The sequence below is a fragment of the Crocuta crocuta genome, unplaced genomic scaffold, assembly GCF_008692635.1.
Source record: "Crocuta crocuta isolate KB4526 unplaced genomic scaffold, BGI_CrCroc_1.0 scaffold31, whole genome shotgun sequence".
NCBI classification, from domain to species: Eukaryota; Metazoa; Chordata; class Mammalia; order Carnivora; family Hyaenidae; genus Crocuta; species Crocuta crocuta.
Window position 1 is genome coordinate 6837960 of NW_027528362.1, and position 19119 is coordinate 6857078.

The following is a 19119-nucleotide window of genomic DNA, read 5'->3' on the forward strand; positions in this document are numbered from 1 at the left end:
TTAGAGGTTGTCATGAAAAGAAATAAGGAGACAGACACCAAGTTTTGTCGAGTCTGTACTGCAAGCACCAAACATATACATGTACCCATGAGAAAAGACACTTGAGCATTATCTCCATTTCTGGGTACTACAAGATTAATGTCCTGAGGGGACTTTGCTGTATTACAGGAAAAGCTGGCCCCATCAAGGATTGCCAAAATAAAAGTTATATATGACACTATGTATTTGGATTCTTTCTGTAGAAAGGGGGAGATAATATCCATACCATATGCCATAAGAATTCACTTATAGGGAAAAATATAGAGCAAATTGAATCGGGAAAGATTGTTCCCCACCAAGAAAAAAATAACTGTCAATACCCGTGGCATGGGAATTTAAGAGTTTCTTAGAGGTGGTATATTGCTTTGGAGAGGAGAAAATGTATAGAAAGGTCAAGAAGCCCAAGGGTGTGGCAGATGATTCAATGGGGAGGAGAACAGTTTGGTGGGAGAAATATTTGAAAAAGATAGAGGAAAAGCAGTAAGGGATAAAAACAAGGCAGGGCAATTTAGGAAAGAAATCAGTCCTTGGCACTGGGGAAATGTCTTTAGAGATTACATGAGGGGAAGAGAAATTACCCGAATAATAGATTACAAAACAAATGAGAAAAGCCTGTTTGAGAGCGCTAAGATAATAGAACAAGAAGCTGAAGATAAACCTGAGGAATGGCCAGTGCCCAGGCAGATGCCCCAAATTGTCGCTGCTGCTGGTGCTCCCGCTGTGACTTATTTATCTCACAAAGAATATTGTTTAAAATAGCTCACTATGAGGGTTTCTGCTGTAATTTGCCAGGAGATATCTCACCAATTGGCTTTACAGGATACTTGACTGAGGAAAACAGGTAAGCTGTTGATGAAAGGGAATTCCTAAGTCAACTACTGCTAAGTTTTGATTTTGTTTTTGTTTTGAAATCAAATAGAATATACAAGGAAACACAGGTGAGATGCATCACATGCACAAAAAGGAGCAGAGCTTGAAGTCGATGGGAGAGGATGATGATAGTATCCCTTGCCCTAGAAACCTGGTTCAGTCATCTGCTCAGACCTGGGGTCTATTTGGCACATGGTAGCTGTTCTCCCACAAAGAGGCAGGCAGGAGCTTTGTGCTTCTGTCTTCCATGTCATCATAAAAAAGTAAAGAGTGAAAAAGGGAGGGTGTGTGAGTTCGATACTGTTCACCCACTGGAGAGGAAACATTTAGTTTTTCTTTTTGGTCTTAAGGGACTAGGCGCATGGGTTGTGATAGAACTGCCAGCCTTCCGATTTTTTTTTTCTCTCATTGTTTGTTCCACCATGAAGACTGTGCTCTCACTATATTCAGCGCACAATTCCAGGCACATTTCACTGAGCCTGTCATCGTTGTTGTAAGTCGCGGGAGAAAAGTGAGCTGAGGGTTCCTGGGTCCTCACCGCCGGGCCAGCTGTCAAAACAGAGATCATCGTGGCGTGCAGACAAAAGTGGGGCAGGCGAAAGGCCAGAGGGCCGGGCTGAAGCTCTGGCTCCCCAAGAGGAGAGCCTGTGTGTGGTGCCCACACCTCCCCCTCTTGTGGCCTTCCTTTCCTTGGGAGTTCTTCGGACTCTCACGCCGCCCCTTGCTGCTCATACCCCCTCGTGTGTGTGACCTTTCAGGGGTGTATTCTTCTACCCAACACCCCCTGTGACTTCTTTCCCCTCTCTCTATGCTCCCTAACTCACCTTTCTAGAGTTGTGTCCCATTGTCTGTGCTCTCTCTTCTCTAAGAGAATAAACTCTTTTTTTTTTTTTAAAGTTTATTTATTTTTGAGAGAAAGGGAGTGAGAGAGAGCACAGTGGCATAGGGGCAGAGAGAGAGGGAGACACAGAATTCAAAACATCTCCAGGCTCTGAGCTGTTAGCACAGAGTCCCACGTGGGGCTCGAACTCACTAACTGTGAGATCATGACCTGAGCAGAAGTCGGACCCTTAACTGACTGAGCCACCCAGGCGCCCCTCTAAGAGAATAAACTCTTAAGGGAAGAACACTATGCGTTGATGTTGATGTTTATGATTTTCAGTTTACAGTCAATTTTGTATGCGTGTTCTTCAGCATTCACAAGACTCTGGACAATAGCGCGCCGTTACTGCCACCCACATCTCTTAGAAGTAAAAAGCATTGGAGGGAGATGTTGAACATCAATCGCATGCATACAGAGATGCAGAGGTTGGAGTTGAACCCAAGTTATAGGATGGTAAGTCCCAATACAACAAAATCTTGGATTGTGAGTAACTTGTTCTGTGAGTGTTCTGCAAGATGAGCAAACATTTATAATAAATTTTAACTTGATAAATGAGTGATGTCCTGCAATATGAGTAGTATGTATTGCTGAATGTCACATGATCACAACTGAGCCAATGGTTCTTGAAATTCGCTTTGATATACGAGTACTTTGGATGACAAGCATATTTCTGGAAGAAATTATGCTTGCAAACCAAGCTTTTACTGAATATCAATCCTCCCAGTGATGTTTTTACCTGAAAAATCTAAAGACACAATGATTAACCGCTTAGATATTTCTAGGAATGGGGAGTTTCAAGCTAGCCAGCTCGGGCGATCATTTTGCAGTAGAGTGAGGACTACCAACAATTAAAATTGAGTTTGTAAAACCCTACTTTTTAGAAGGGAAATAAGGACAAAAAACAGACAGATGGATAGATTTCTAAATATATCTGAGTCAGAAAATCTTTGAGCAGGGCAAAATATTTGGTTTCTGAATAAATCATAATTTGATTTGATAAAACATTTAAAAAGGCTGAAAAAAACCTGTGAAGTGTGCAAAAATGTGATTACTGTTAGCTGAGAAATAGTAAAATGAAAAGGTAATATAGTTCAGATGAGTGAGGCAGCATATTAGTACCAAATATAAAAATAACAGATTCAAGAGTGCGTTGTGGAGACTTTGTGAAAGAAATAAAAATATCAGTGAAGCCATTTATTGTTCTTCAAATGCCTAATCATTGACAATTGATGACTCAAAGGCGAATTTCTGTTTTCAAGGTCATGATGAATGCCTAGAGCATTCAGAGTCCAACATCAATAAATATGTAGGAAGAATAATTTGTCTGGGGAAGAAAAAAATAGGATGGAAAAGGGACCCATTAAAATCCTAGCCATATTTAGAGCCAATTGTAAAGAAAAAAATAATACATGAGTCAGGACAGAAAACATTTTCAAAGAAAATAAATCTATAGGAAAATATGAAGAAGAAATAATTGCCCTCTTTGAAGTAAATATAATATGATTACATTCAATTAGAAATTCCGTTCCCCTATGGGAATGGCTTTGGGGATAAGCTGGAGGCAGGGCTGGGAAACCACACGATCCCCTTCGTCCTGTTTATGCTAGAGACCTGGGAGGAAGGCAAACCATTGGTTGACAGTAAGCAGCCTCGTGCTTTGAAGGCAGGTGGCCGTGTGCCTAAACTCACAGGCATGCAGAGGTCTGCTCCTGAGTTCATTTCATGAGAGACAAGTCCAGTCATTACTGCACACAGAAAACTCATATCCCGGAGAGCAAGCCAACCCCTTTCCCCCCGCTCCTGCCCCATCCTGCACCATGAAGACTTCTGGATTCCTACACACCCTGTGTTTTTATGAGCTCATCTTCTCTCTCCCACTGTCAGAGGGAGAGAGAGGATGGGGCTCACTTGGAAACTTGAAAACTCAGCTCATTTCTAATAAGTTCAAGTTTTATGATTTGAAAAACTTCTATCAGTAAATAAAGGTCAACCATCTGGCAGCAATGTGTCTATTTGGCTCTGCTTTGGTTTTCTACACTATGTTATAAAAATATTACAGTCTAGTATGACATTAGCAGAGTGTGACATCTGGGCTTATACAAAATATAAGAGTTGGCAGGGGGACTAATTTCCCTTCTGATAAACTGCCATGGCACAGAGGGACTGAGGACGACCCAATGGCTGAGAATACAGCCCTGGACATTGCTGTCCTTCAGCCAGCAGTGTCCTCCAGAACGTCTGCCTGGAAGGGGGAAGGAGTCTAATTACCCCAGAGGATCACATTGATGGATCGCCAAGGGCCTTTGAGAATGGAGACTATTTTAGCAAAAGAGGAAAATTTTTCTCTACCTGCAGCGCTAGGTGGCCATGCATTCAAGAATTAAATGAGACTACTTCAAAAAAAAAAAAACAAAAAAACACCACCAAAAACCTCTAGGTATGGCAGTAATAAAGCCGGGCAGCTTTTCAGTGGGCTTAGATGTTAGAACATTTACTTTGGGGGTTGAAAATGTATAATTAAATTTTGGCACTGCTTTTAGGTGGTAATGATTTTTATTAAATTCCTTTTGAGTATGACCCTTTTTATGAGTTCAAGACAAATGCCATATTTATTTTTTCCCCCTTAAGCTCTCTGGGTGCATTTTAATGCACTGTAATCTGAAAGATATCAAGTCACTGACAAAAAGAATACACACATCTGCACAGGACCATTGTGCAGTCTCAGTTAGAAGCTGATCTTTTTACAAGAAGAGAGAGGATCAAATTTAAAGAAAATTTCTCTCCTCATCTCTGGGCTCTCAATTCTTGTGAAGATTCAGGCACTATTGATGGCCTCTGGTACTCATAAATGGAAAATTGGAGTAGCAATTTTTCACAGGCATTAAAAAAATCACTAAGCTTTAAGATCCTTGGATTTCCAAAGCTCTGGTGCCTATTTAGGGATAACTGGATGATAAGAAATCATTTTATCAGGAATCGAAATTATTGAAACCATGAAAATGCAAAGTTTTTGCAAAATACTGCATGATGGTCACAGGGAATACATTGATGATTTGTGATGGTGGGATTTCCTTTTATTTATTTATTTATTTTTCTGGTCAGTGGAGGTGGTCAAGGTGAAATACTATAAGCTTCCTTCTGCCCATCACTGCCTGATTTCCTTATTTAAGGAGGAAGTAGCAAGTTATCATGAGTCCCCCATCCGACTTGGGGAACACACAGGCAGAGATGATTATCCAGAAGGGTCATGGTCAAGGAGACAAAAGGGATCCGCACCTGGGGAACAGGTCCCTGGCCTCCTCCTCTTTAGTTCCTCTCAACTACTAACCAATGCCCAGGTCAGGGGGCCTTGCCTTTTGCTACTATCCTCAGACTCTGACTGATTCCCCTTCCAGCAATCATTGAGAAGGACTGTGTGCTTCTGGAATTGGTAGGTATGGCCACAAGGGTTGGGAAAAGATCTGGGTGATGTTACTTTCCTTCGGTGGTTCTTTCTCCAGGGGAACTTGCTTCACAAAGAACCTCCTAACCCCTGGATCGCTTTGTTATTATCAAGATGCAACACTTTCTGTGACCTGGGGAAGCTGTGAGCTACGATGGGTGCCTTTTGCAGTCAGGTTTTCCAGCTCTCCATTAGACGGGGCTGCGCTCCTCCTTGCTCCCCTGCTCTTAGTATTTTCCTTCTTTCCTCACGGGATTCTCAAGGCAGAAGAAGATCCTGACATGATTCGAAGGAGCCAAAGGCTGATGGACATTCCCAGTGCATCCGGGACATGTAGAGACACTGAGGGAAATGACCTGCAGTGCTCTTCCAGGGTCGATGCACGAGGCTCACTCGGATGTACCGGTCACTCTTGTCCAGCTCCTGGTAGCATCTCTACTGCTTCTGCCATGCTGACAGGCAAGAATCAGGCTCTGCCTCAGTGCCTGAGCCCCCGGACCGAGGGCTGGCTGTCTCTCTTCAGCCTCTTCTGAGACTGTGGGGTCCAGATCTGAGTTACGTAATCAGACTGGGAACTGAGTCAGTGGGTTACAAGTTGTAGCACAATACACCACCAGAAACACACTCCCAAATTGTACCTCTCCCCTTCCCTTTTGTTTTTTACTGAGATGTAGTTTGTATACCATAACATTCATAGTTTAGAAGGGTACAATTCACTAGTTTTTGGTACATGCATAAGGTTGTACCACCATCACCAATTCCAGAACCTTCTCATCACCCCCAAATAAATCTGTATCCATTATCACGCCCATTCACTTTTATCCCTTTCCATGGCAATCACTAATCAGTCTAGTGTCTCTGTGGATTTGCCTATTCTGGGAATTACATAGAAATGAATCTCTGCAATAGGTGGCTTATGTGTTGGACTTCTATCACTTAGCATGACTTTTTCCAAGTTCACCCTTGTACTAGACCTCGTTTGCTCAAACACAGCCCAGACACTAGAGACCCTCACAGTTTCCCTGTCATAGCAGATGGCCTTACTTGGCTCTTATTATGAAGAGGTCTGAGCTATTTTCTGAACTGAATCCCTTGGGGTTGACTGTCATGTGAATGAAGGCTGATACTGACAGTGTCATGGTGGTCATTTCTCAGGCACAACTGTCCCCTTGGAGCCAACCAGGGAGCATAGGATAGTCCCCAGGTGGGGACTCCGCAGATTCTTTGTTTAGTTCCTCCCCTATTCTAATGATGTAATAATGTTTGAGCAACCCAATGGTACCTTGTACTCCAAACATGAATTGTGAGAAAGAAAGGAAGAAAGAAAGAAAGAAAGGAAGGAAGGAAGGAAAGAAGGAAGGAAGGAAGGAAAGAAGGAAGGAAGGAAGGAAGAAAGAAAAATGAACACATATTTTTGAAAACTTCTGCATTGAGTTTTCTGCCAATATTATTCCATTCAATCTCACAATGGCTCTGCAAGATAGGTACCCTTTTCTCCAGGAGGGAAGATGGAAGCCTAGAGATGTCAATTAATTTTTTAGAGTTCCAAAAGCTAGGAAGTGGTAGATTTGGGGTCTGTTCTAAGTGTGATGTGAAAGCTTCCATTCTTTCCACAATACTGTGAGCTCCAGAGCCATGAAGAGCCTCTCCTACATAAAAGGTGAAGGTTTCCTCAGCTTTTTCTCGGTTATGCTGTGGTTAATGGGCAATCTCCAGTTCTCAGTGACTTACAGAAACAGAGGTTTATCCTTCACATTGAATGTTGACTATAGATTTACTCTTCATGTCTTCCTCATTTCAGGTTTTGTACCAAAGGAACAGGTGCTACCTGGGATGCATCTTTCTTGATGCTGAAGGACGAGAACAGGGGCAGAACCCTTGCTACAGCTCTGAAACCTCTGCTTTGGTGTCTAACGAATGATATCTGCTCATAGTCCATTGGTCACAGCCAGTCACATGGCTGGGTGTAATGTCATTGTTGCACGGTGTATATGCCTCCCACAGAGAGAGCCAGCCTGGAGCAGGGACCGGTAGAAGAGACGGTGAGTATTGTAAGTGAATAATGCAGTCTGCCACATGGGACTTCCACATTACCATGCACACAGTGGGAACAGCAGGAATTAGGATACCATTTCTTCCTGGACTCCCTTCTACCTCAATGACAAATTTACTCCAGTTTCTCTTACTGTCCATTCCTCTTGCTCTAGCTACTCCCTAAGCATGAGTACATCCTGGGATGCATCCCAGGCTCTCCTCTCTCTGCACTCAAACTCCAGATGACCTCACCCAGTACGGCTTTAATCACCCTCAACTTACTGATAACTGTCTAATTTATCTTTCAAGGCTTGACCTCTCTTTAGGCTCCAACTGTCTTATGTTATCTCTGCTTGGAATTCTAATGTGCAGCTCACATGTAATATGTCCTAAATGGAACTGATTCCTGTCCATCCCCACCCCGGCTGGCATTCTTCCCTGTTGCCATAAGTGGTACCCCCTTCCACCCAATTACTCAAAGCAGAAATATAGGGTCACTCCCTTTTTCTCCATCCCACATCATATCCATCAGCAACACATGCTATTTCATCTTTCAGATAGTTCCCAAAACTTCATGTCCTTTGGCTGTAAAGGCCCGCACACTAACTCAAATCACTAGAGCTCTCGGCTTGATTACTGCAGTATTCAACTAACTGGCTTCTTTTGTACTCTTCTTCTTTTCTCCCTAAACCCCCTGCCTCACATCTTAGTCTGAATGATCTTACAAATGTAAAAAGTATGTCCTTTCCTCAGCTAAAATGTTTCTAAAGATTTAACATCGCATTTAAGGAAAAAAAAAACCCATTTCATGCCATGGTTACAAGGTTCTCTATGACCTGACAGTTGTCCACTGTACTGGGTTGGTGTTCTCTCAAAATTCATGCCCACCTGGAACCCTAGAATGGGGCCTTATTGGGAAACAGGCTTTTTGCAGATGTACTTAGTTGTGTTAAGATGACGTCATTGTAGATAAGCAGGGGCCCAATTCTGATATGACTGGTATGCTCATAGGAATAGAAGAGACACAGGAAGATCGAAGAGACACGTGAAGGTGAAGGCCATGGGAAGACAGAAGCAGGACTTGGAGCGACACGGCTATAAGCAGAGAACACCAAGGACTGCCGGGGACCACGAGCAGCCAGGAGAGAGGCAGAGACCTGATTGTCCCTGAGAGCCTCCAAAAGGAAACGCTCTTGTGGGGATGAGCCCTGGGTGTTATATGGAAACCAACTTGACAATAAACTAAAAAAAAAAAGGAAACAACTTTACTGACATCTTGCTTTTGATTTTTGGCCTCTTGTTTTAAGCCACTCGATTTGAAGTAATTTGTTATCACAGCCCCAGAAAACTCATTCACTCCCCTCTTCTTGCCTCATTCCACCCCTGCGCTCAGGGACGATGCCTCCCGGGTCTTCATTTTGTCTCAAAGCTTAGTCTCATCTCGCAGCTTTCAAAATGGTCTCCTTACCCCATCCCAGAGCTTTTGCTAGGACTGGCTCCTATATTTCTCTGCTCCTACTACTATAACCTCTGATTTTGCTTCTACACATTTCCAGTAATATCTTGGCTTGGGTATATTCAGAAAACATTCATTGTATTTACTTCTTCAGTGTCACTCATTTTCACCCAAGAAATCCAAAGCAAGGGTGGTACATATATTTGAAGCATCTTTAATCCATAAGATAAAGTGTGTTCTAAGTTGTAACTATGGGACAGATGAGATGGAGGCAGGTATGGGATTGGGGGGTATCACCTGGTCAATGAAATTCATGAAACTTCAGGATGAACTGATCCCCCGGGATCTGTTTTCCTGGCTTTAAAAACCAGTGGCCTCCCACTGTGGTGGAGTCATAGAAATAGAGTGTGTTTATACCACCTATAGCCACCAGGGGATTTCTCCAGTGAAGGCAGTGGATACTTCCAGAGTGTACACATTGGGAGAAAACAAATTTTGGAAGTAAAGATATATCTCCCATAATTTCGAAACTCTAATATATTTCTTATAGGGACTCTGATGATTCTCTAATTTAGATTAAAACTCCAGATGTAACGGGGCACCTGAAGGACTCAGTCAGTTAAACATCTGACTTCGGTTCCAGTGATGATCTCATGGTTTGTGAGTTTGAGCCCTGCATCGGGCTCTGTGCTGACAGCTCAGAGCCTGGAGCCTCCTTCAGATTCTGTGTCTCCCTCTCTCTCTGCCCCTCCCCTGTTCACACTCTGTCTCTCTCTCTTTCAAAAATAAACAAACAAAAAAAATAATAAATTAAAATACAGATATAAAGACATTTGGGTTCCAGGACAGAGGTGACAGGACCTCAAGATAAGCTTGTAGATTTCAGCTGTTAATTACATAGAACTTTCATTGGGAAGGAAGCATATCTACATGGTTATGAATATTGAAGTCTCCCTCCACTGGCTTGGTTACAGCAGTCTATAGTATCTATCTGTTCTGTGAGAAAAAGATGGAAATAAATGAACATTATGAACTAAACAGTGTGTTATTTGTAGCTTGCAATGTGTGTTTGTGTGATTACAGTGAACTAATTTAGCAAACTTCTTAAAGTTCTTATTTTCCAGGTTCATATGATTCTTATTCCAGAATATTTTATACATTTTAAATCACAGAGGTCTGGGGCACCTGTGGCTCAGTCAGTTAAACACCTGACTCTTGATTTTGGCTCAGGTCATGGTCTCATGGTTTTGTGAGTTCGAGCCCCACATCTGGCTCTGTGTTGACTTCATGGAGCCTGCCTGGGATTCTTTCTTTTTCTCCCTCTCTCTCTCTCTGCCCCTTCCCTGCTCATGCTCTCTCTCTCTCTCTCTCAAAATAAATAAATAAACGTTAAAAAAAAAAAAAAAAGGAGCTCCTTCATGGAGTAAATAGATAAATACCAAAACTGAGTTACTCCTGATTGTTACACCTGGTGTCCCAATCAAATTAGTACATCAACAGCATAGGTGGTCGAGAAGGAATCCTAACCAAACCTAACTATTGATTTTAGGAAACAAGACGTAACCTCAGTTCAGTGGGGTCATAAAAGTATTTGACTCACACATTCACACCGTCTCCCAACAACAGCGCCCCCCAGAAGTCCCGTTCCTGCTCTGGGACATTCTCTGTGGTTACACGAAAGCCCTTTAGCTCCGTGACTTTACCACAGCCGTGTTTCTTACCTCAGGGCTCTCCCTATGTAATGGGCGTGCTTTTCAGAATGAGAATGTCCTTGTGAGCACCTTGATGAAGTTCCCTGGGTCATTTACTCAGTAACATTTCTGTTCTTCCAAGACTGCGAACCATGAAATCAAATTCTTGATAATAATGCACAGCACCAATGTGGTCATGCCTATGGATGTTTCAGAATTGTGCTTTTTAAACTTTCATAAACACACTTACATCTTTGTTTTTTGATTCATTCCCTGCTACAGTTGGGCAGGAATCTTCATCCTCCTTAGCGATATGGAACCAGAGATGCCTTACGGCTGAGCTGCCACCAGAGCCTAACTCCTCTGGACTCAGGTTGCTTTCACATTTTCCTGCATCTGGAGAATGGGTAGAGTGTTGGACAACTTGTGCTATAATCAATTGTGAAGTTCACATTAGCAACTAATTGGTTTAGCTCTGCTGCAGTCATGGGAAGTGTTGACTATCTTAATACAACCCCACAGATTTGAGTAAAAATTTGATGTTCATTTTGTGATGGGACATCTGACGCACAGAAATATTTAAAAACTTGCCTAAGGGTGCACAGACCTGGCAAGTGGTAGAATGAGGCCAAACAGAATAACTTCTCTCAGATGTAACTACACAGGGTCTCTAAGCTTATTTTCTAGCTGCATGTGCTGATCTATTCATCGTTATGTCTAAATCTACATGCTCCAAAATGTCTGTAAGGAGCCAGAAAGAAGTGAGGTTCTTTTCATGGGTGTCTTAGAGAGTAGGTTGCTAATGGCCTAGAGATAGAAAAGAATAACGAAAACGAGAGAAAGAAAAGCTAGAAATTCAAAAAGGAAAAGCAGTTTGAAACAATCAGGTGCGATAACAAATCCTTTGTGGAAAAAACAATCTGCTCCACCATATTTTAAGACTGGAATATGTGAAAACGCAGATTTCTTTTTATTACAAATCTGCTACCTCGGGGTGCCGCCTCGGTGGAAACAGCATAGTCTGCATCCTCTTGGGCCTGTGAGAGATTCTCTACACTGTGAAAGCGTTTTACCTGTTCTCAAGTAGAAGGCGACCCTTCAGGCTCCAAGCCTCAAAGGGCAAATTGTCTTTGCCTTCCATCTCTACATTCTGCTTCTCTTACCGAGTCACTTGCTAATTTTTGTCTGAGCACCACTTAAAGAATGAGCTAAAGCAAACTTAAATCATGCAGCTCAATTTAAAATAAGCACCGTTGTATTCTCAAAAGCTTTAATTAAATTTTTTCTGTTTTTCAGAAATACTAAACTAAGTCAAAAGCTCCTCTTTATTATTATAATTTCAGTCCTTTGGTTTATTGTGTTCCTTTTCTAGCTGCTAGAAGATATTTTAAATGTCTTTGTTGAAGCACTGCTTTTACTTTTTTAGCTAAGCGCAGAAAGTCACATTTGACTGACCTGTGAGTTGAATAGTCCTCAAGCCACACACATACCTTAAGATTCTTTCATGCCAAAACAGTTCTAAATGCTCAGGGTAGATCACAACAAAGACTGACGTAAAAATACAAGTGAACTTGTATACATTTGTATCAATTCATTTTAGTGCTCTATATATTTCTTCTCTCCAAGGATAATTTGAGTATCATTTCCTGCTATTGTTTTAGATGCAGAACGTGAAATACCTTTATCTTATACCATACACAAAAGTCAACTCATAATGGATTAAAGACAAACCTAAGACCTGAAACTAAAACTCCTTAATGAAAGTATAGGGGGAAAGCTTCAGAGCATTGATCCTGACAATGACTTTTTAGATATGACACCAAAAGAACAGGCAGCAATGGTAACAAAAAGACAATTGGGACTACTTCTAGCTAAAAATCATTGGGGCGCCTGGGTGGCTCAGTCAGTTAAGTGTCTGACTTCGGTTCAGGTTATGATCTCATGGTTTGTGAGTTCGAGCCCTGCATTGGGCTCTGTGCTGACAGCTCAGAGCCTGGATCCTGTTTTGGATCCTGTGTCTCCCTCTCTCTCTGCCCCTCCCCAACTCATTCTCTCTCTCTCACTCTCTCTCTCAAAAATAAATAAAACATTAAATTTGTTTTTAAATCTCCCACACAGCAAAGGGAACAGACAACAAGATGAAAGGAGAACTTACAGAATGGGAGAAGATATTTGCAAACTGTATGTATCTGGTAAGGGGATAATATCCAGAATATATGAAGAGCTGCTACAACTCAATAGCAAAAAAACAAAAACAAAAACAAACAAACAAAAAAACCCAAAATACAAATAACCCAATTAAAGAATGGACAAAGATCTTGGAGAGACATTTCTCCAAGAAAACATACAAATGGCCAAAAGGTATATGAAAAGGTGCTCAACATCACTCATCATCAAGGAAATTCAAATCAAAACCGCAATGAAATATCACCTCACTTCTAGTAGTATGGAAACTATTTTAAAAAAATGCTGGTGAGGATGTGGAGACATTGGAACTCTTGTACATTGTAAGAGTATAAAATGGTTCAGCTGCTGTAGAAAATAGCAAGGGTCCTAAAAAAATTAAAAATAGAACTACCATATGATCCAGCAACCCCATATCTGGGTATATATCCCAAAAAATTGAAATTAGGGTATTGGAGAGATAGCTGCACCCCCACATTCACTGTAACATTATTCACAATAGCCAGGATACAGAGAGCTTAAATGTCCATTGATGGATGAGTGGATAAAAGAAATGTCATATGTACATATAATGAATAATTCAGCTTTACAAAAGGAAGAAATTCTGTCATAAGCCAACAACATGAATGGACCCAGAGGGCATTATGTTAAATGAAATAAGCCAGTTACGGAAGGACAAATGCTGTATGATTCCACTTCTATGGAGCATCTAAAATAGACTTCATGGAAGCAGAGAGGAAAATGGTGTTTCCATGGGCTGGGGGAAGGAGGAAGTGGGGAGTTGTCTGATGGATATAAAGTTTCAGTTTTGGAAGTGAATTATAGAGATCTATTGTACAGCATAGCGGTTGTTAATTAACTACACTGGACTGTTACTTAAAAATTTTGTTAACAGGTAGATGTCATGGTAAGTGTTCTTACCACAAAAACAAAAACAGAAAACACAAAAAACCCCAAAGGGCACAAAGACAATTTCGGAGGTGATAGATACATTTATCACCTTGGTTGTAATAATGGTTTCAGGGGTGTCCAAACTCATTAAATTTAAAATTTTATATGTTGTATGTTTATAGTTTTTTATACATCAATAATATCCCAATAAAGCTGTTTTTTAAAATAATAATAATAAAAAATGAATTTATTGTTAACAAAGAACTTTACTACAAGAAAGGAAGGAAAGAAATTGTCCAGAGGGTGACCACACAAACTTTCTGGATACAACTATGTTATGGACTTTTTTTTATACCTAAGTATTGCTTCAAAATGATAAGATTTTTTTCTTTCTTTCTTTTTCTTTTCTTTTCTCTCTTTTTTTTTCTTTTTTAGATAGACAGAGACAGAGCACGCACACAGCTCCACACATGAGACTAGGAGGTGCAGAGAGAGAGAGAGAGAATCTTAAGCAAGCTCCACATCCAGCACAGAGATTGATGCGGAGCTCAGTCCCATGACAATGAGATCATGATCTCAGCCCAAATCAAGAGTTGGACATTTAACCAACTGAGCCACCCAAGTGCCTGAAATAAGATTTCTTTATGCCTAACTTTAAACTATGACCCTTCTAAGAATTGCCTGTAGTCATCAGGATAAGAAGGGGTCTGGTAGAGAGGCCTTTGGATGTTAACAGTGGAGAAGGGGAGGCCTTTGTCATCTTAGGTTAGCAAATACTAATAGAAGCCAATAACATACATTGGAAAGGAATCACAGTATTTGTCTTAACAACAATTAAGGAACTTTTACTTTGTTGAGGGCTTAACTTTCTTCCTTGGAACCATCAACATGTAATTTATTATGTGTGGGCTGATTTCCTCATTACTATGTACAGCTATTTCTGTGATGGGTAGATGAAAAAAATAAGTATATTTTAATATCATCTGGCTTTAAGAATGGTTGTATCTTCATTTGTCACTATGACTAATGTCATTAATTTGATATTAAAATAATATTCCAGTATCAAAGCTCATGGATGATGATACTGATGAAGAGAATGGTAATGATAGTGATGTTGATGGTGATGACTATGAAAATACTTTAATTTCATCGTGGGCCCCAAATAATTGGATTGGGTCTTAAGCTGCTTCAAAGGAAGCTTACCGAAGCTCTCTGAGTAGGCATATCTGGGTACTCTAGCAAACCACATTCCTGAAGTGACAGAGGGAATCATCCTCTCTGAGGTCTACCCAAACCATGGTTATTCCTAATTACCATACAAGGTCATGCAAATAGAACTCTCTAGTCTGTCATTTTGCCTTCATATCCTTGTCACCCTTCCCTCAATTTTTTATTTCCCTAAACCTGTTTGTGACTTTCAGAAAACTTTAACATATGTAATACCATATAATATCAACTAACCTGAGTGTTTTGACCAAGTTCACATAGTTCTTACTCGAATTATGATTCAAACCCACAATGCTTTCCACCTCACCCTAGCAGACTCTTCAGTTTGGGATTGGTCAGGCTGCATATTTTATGTTTGTTTGGGTCTGGATTAGGCAGGTACCTGAAAATCTCTGATATCTCATCTGTTGTTCTTTCTCCCGCACAACGATATTAATCTATAGAGTTCTGCATGTGTGTTTCAAAGACTTACTGAATTGAGATACAGTGTTTTTGGCTGTAACTGAATCTCTTCACTTTAATATATACAATTCAAAGGGGCATCTGTTATAAATTAAATGAAACATTTATAAGAATGAAGAACCATCAGAATCATTTCCCCTGAAGAAATTAGAATATTACCAACTGAAGTTTCTGACCTCCTCATAAGCCATCTTAGCCCCATTAATTCTCTTCTCATTTTATGAAAACCCTAGAGATTGTCTCTTTCCCAAACGAATCCCAAATTGGGGGGGGGGTCCCAAGGGCCCTTTTGGATACCCTTTTCTGCCTTGGAAGCATGATTCATGTTGCTAAATTTCAGATTGCTATTTCATCATGAGTCTCAAAAAATATTACATTATCCTGATGACTCATTATTGACAGTTGGAGGTTACCTCAGATTTAAATTATTTCATGCTGGCAGTATGTGTGCAAGGCTTTTGCTTTCGTAATTTTTCTCAATTTACTCAAGCAGTTTAGAAAGGTCCAGATGGAGATGAACATATTGAACGCTTAAAAAGAAATGTTTGTGTAGTTTATGCAGGAAGTAAGACGCATTTCTTAATACACAGAGAAGGCTGTTTCCCTTTCTATTAGAAGTTCCAAATGAAATAAAATCTTGGACCTCTGCATTTCCCTGCAGTAGTTAAGCTGATGCAGCAGATACTTTGGTCTTAATTATTTATGGATGAGCCATGTGAAATGCCTGCCAAAGGTAGCAAAGGGAAAATAATGGCTGGTATTACACAACTGACCTTGAATCCAGCTCTGATTGAAATTAACTACCCAAAGTTTTAAAATCTCAGCTTCATATATTGGTGGTAATGTTCTTCTTGGGTGATAATGAATAGCTCCATTGTCTTAGCCCAAGCTTTGCTTATCACAAGTATTTATTTCACAAAATTTGGTACATCTGATCCTTGCAAGGAAAACATTATTAATTGACTTGATCGTCCCACCCCCCACCCCAATTCCTTCATATTGTGTTACCTTAGCATTCAGCCCCTGACATTCCATTAAAGCCAGCTGTTATTTCGTAGAATGGTTGTTTGTAAAAATGGGCTCAGTTTTGGGTTGACCTCTGGGATATTTTGCCACTCAGAAGGTACACACGGATTGTCTGATATCCTTTTCCTGTGTTCTGCATTGTCAATCTTGCGTGCATTGCATATGAGCAACTGCGTTGGGGAAAATATTATTCCTGTTAATTTGAATTAGCTGTCAGTCTTTTTTTTTTTTTAATTTTTTTTTTAATGTTTTATTTATTTCTAAGAGAGAGAGAGAGAGACAGCGTGAGCAGGGGAGGGTCAGAGAGAGAGGGAGTCACAGACTGAAACAGGCTCCAGGCTCTGAGCTGGCAGTCAGCACAGAGCCCGACGCGGGGCTCGAACCCACGAACCGCGAGATCATGACCTAAGCGAAAGTCGGACGCTTAACCGACTAAGCCACCCAGGCGCCCCTGAATTAGCTGTCAGTCTTCTAAGGACAGGATATTTGGTCAGAATGGGGATGATGATAACTCATGACTACATAATCCAGCTTTGGGTTTAAGGTGGAGTGGCTTTCCCTAATACTTTTAAGGGCCTGTTTAGTTTCTGTACACTTGAGTCTCCACAAAGATGTTGCCTCCAGCATTCCAGGCCCTGTCCCCACAGTCTCCGGATCAAGGCACGCTTGGGGTCATACCATTGGTAGCTGGGGGCGAAGGTGCCACCAGAGGAAACTCCACTGGCAGAAACATGAGAAGTGCCACACTGGAATGCTGAGAGAGTTCATTTATAATAAACAGTAATTAAACAGGGATTATTAGGGTGGCACATTTACGATGTGAAAGTAGAAGTTGTGTCAACACCTTATAAAGTCCCAAAAGTAATTCAGCTGAAACATTTGCTCTGGGCTGAAGAACAAGTTTCTGTTCTAGAGAAGAGGTAGGCGTGCTGTTTGCTGTATTGAAAAACTCTTCATAATAGTCCTTTTGGTTGTAAGCATTTAACAAAGCTTTCTCAGGGCTTAATATAAAGCTCTATGGAGTCAAAGAGACTGCTCCGTATCACTGCGTTTTTCTCATAACCAACACTGTTCTTTGTCAAAAGATATCATTAAAAATGTGCATAGCAACTGACTTTTTGTTTTTTGAGTACAGATCTCAGACTAGATAGTTACGCTTAAAGCGCCTTGTCAAGAGGTCTGTCTGGGTCTCCTGGGTCTGTGCCACTTATTTCTCCCTTGTTGCTTCTCCATATTCCAATCTGCTGGCCTCACTTCTCACCTGAGCTGATTACACAGCCTCCGACAAGGGCAGTTAGGCATCCCCTGAGGTGTGGTGTTGATTCAATCTCCCATTTTCATCCTCCAGAACCTTGTTGAAACTGAAGTCTTCCACATTTTAGCTTCCCAAAGTTGGCTTGATGAATGAATGCTTACTGATGTGCTAATGAAGAGGACGTAGGATGATGGCTTCCTTTTCAATAGTTCCACATTTATCTGGCCTTCTAGAAACATTTCTGTTTAATAAAAAGAGTCTCTAATAGCAAGAATCTCAATTAGGTAAGAAAGGGAGACCAGCACAAGGATTATTGAGTAGGAATCTCTGGGTAGGCACCCTGCATCCCTTACACACTGGACTTACCCCATGAGAATGCTACAACATTTCAGGTCAAATGACTTCAAAAAAAAAAAAAAAGAGGCTACATGGAAGAGAGAAGGGCATAAGAAAAAAGGGCCACATCTGTCTATCAACGCATTGTCACCAATTTTATAGATTTTCATTTGGAACATGTAAAACTCTTTTCTTCCCTCATTGTTAAAATACCATTCAGTTAAAGGGACAAATAGCCATGTATGAGTAGAAGTTTCATTTAATTGATATTTATTTTGTACTTCCTGTATTTCAGGAACTTTTTAGGGATTAGGAATACAAAGATGAATAAGATAGCAAATCCATCTCCAAAGGGATTTTTGGCTAGGAAAGCCAACTACTACTAGATTTATTATTTCAAAAATCCATATTTTGCCCTAATAAGTAAATCAAGCTTAAGTAGTCTTAAGTATACACAAACAGAACATCCATCTTCAGGAAAAATCCTATGTACAAGTAATCATGATGACTGTTGGAACACTCAGTTTCTCTGTGGTCTTTCCTTGATTTGAAATATGGCCATTTTGTTAAGAGCGAGAATTCCAGATGAGACAAAAGGCTTACCCGTGCAGAGACTTGTGTTAGCCTCTCTAACTCCATCTCCCAAATAGACCATTTATGTTTGCAAGATCTACTGAATAGCAGTTTAATCCAGAATAGTTGATTGTGCCCGGAAACAGGAAAGAAGCTCAAAAGACTGATCTAGGAAGGATGAAGGCTTAGCTTTCCCTAGAATTTTATGGAAAGAGAAAATAGCTTTGAGGGAAGAACACTGTTCAGGAGGAATAGATAGGCTCTCAAGATCAGAGATTCCTTCAGGGAAAGGATGTAGGGAGGTTAAGAATAGAAGTGCTGGAAAATGAAAAATGAGGGACACCTCAGGGACTGAGTGTATGAAGATCTTAAGTCAGAAAACGTTTGAGGGTGGAAAGCTTGGCCAAGGTGGACTCAGAAGCAAAATAGGCTTAGGTATTAGACAATTGTTTGTTTGTTTAATAATTGGAGGATATTTGTGGAACACGCACCAAAGTTATAAGGCTCTAACTTCAAATTCATATTGAATAGCAAATGTTTTCTGATTGATTTAGCTATCTTCAAACTTTTTCCTAAAATATTCTTTCTAAGTGGATAGCTATGGGATAGCTCAGGAAAATGAATTTGCTCAAAGATTGTAGCTTGGCATTTAAGCAAAGAGAAACAGGATTCTGACATCATTTCTAGTCAGTTTTCCTGCAAATAAAATTACCCAGGATGCTTCACAACAAGAGCATTTTTAACACAGGA